Source organism: Xiphias gladius, chromosome 20 (genome assembly GCF_016859285.1).
Source record: "Xiphias gladius isolate SHS-SW01 ecotype Sanya breed wild chromosome 20, ASM1685928v1, whole genome shotgun sequence".
Lineage (NCBI taxonomy): Eukaryota > Metazoa > Chordata > Actinopteri > Istiophoriformes > Xiphiidae > Xiphias > Xiphias gladius.
In genome coordinates, this window is record NC_053419.1 from 4,748,250 (window position 1) to 4,749,447 (window position 1,198).

Below are 1,198 nucleotides of genomic sequence, written 5' to 3' on the forward strand. Positions count from 1 at the left end.
CCATTTCGGTGTGGTGCCTTTGCTTTGCTTTGTCTACAACAGGTAACGTGAGACTGGGACCAATCGACTGTAAGTTTTAGCTCTCTGGGACAGTTTACACTGTATTCATAGGAAGCCAGAAAGAAAGTAAAATATTGGAAAGCTTTCAGTGATTTGTGTGTTTTTCTTGAAGGAAAAGACTTACTGAAGTCTGAAAAACAATACTTAAAGGACACACCTGCTTTTAATGGTTATTTTGAGTATGTACCTGTGTAGGTTTTTAATTTAAACATATAGGGTAAGAATCAGTATTTTGTTTTGTTTAGTATATAAATCATTATCAATAATAAATCCCTTGTTTTAATGGTTTTATATTGTAAAAAAAAAAAAAAGAAACCAAGCTACGTTGACATGGTTTCTTTTCACATTATTCTACTCTTGGATCGAGTAATATGAAAAGTAATAATATTGGGCCCCATTCTGCCCCCTGGTGGCCAAACGAATGGACGCCACCTTAAATTAGGGCTTAAACAGGCGCACTCGCGATCACGCCGGCGCGGGTCCGGCGACACTAAGAGCTCGGGGGCTGCGTCTGTTTAAACCCCTGCGGCGGAACAGTCGGCGGTACATCCGTGTCAAGCCGAAGCGCTTCGGAAGGTTGTAGAAGCGGCCTCTCAAATGCGCAAAAATGTCGCCAGTGTAAGGTGAGAGAGAAGGAACCCTGGCCGCTGCCTCCTCTGGGCCGCCGCTGCTCCTGAGCAGTCAACTGCCAGTCGGGAGGCTGACGACCTGATTCGCCGTCGGCTCCCCCCGAGTCCGCCTCACACGTGAGCGCGCGGCGGAAGGCGGAGGAGCCTCCCTCTCGGCCTTCAGGAGGGGCTGAAGGTGACTCTCCTCTCGGCTGGGATGCAGAGGGGGCTGCTGGGGCTCCGTCCGGCCCGCTGCACGCTCCTGCTCCGGGGGAAGACCGACGCACTCTAACCAAACCCTCGACCCTGCGGCCTCTGAGTGGCTCATTTTCTCCTCTATAGAGGACACAGCAGCTGTCAGAAAAGAGGTCTCTCTCTCTCCCTCTCTCTCTCTCTCTCTCTCTCTCTCTCTCTCTCTCTCTCTCTCTCTCTAACTCTCTGTCTGCGTCTGGCTGGGCTCCGGTGGTGGGTGTGCATGAATGTGTTCTGCACCGTACGGCCGGAAAAAGCGCCCGAGGTCTGCAGGGACT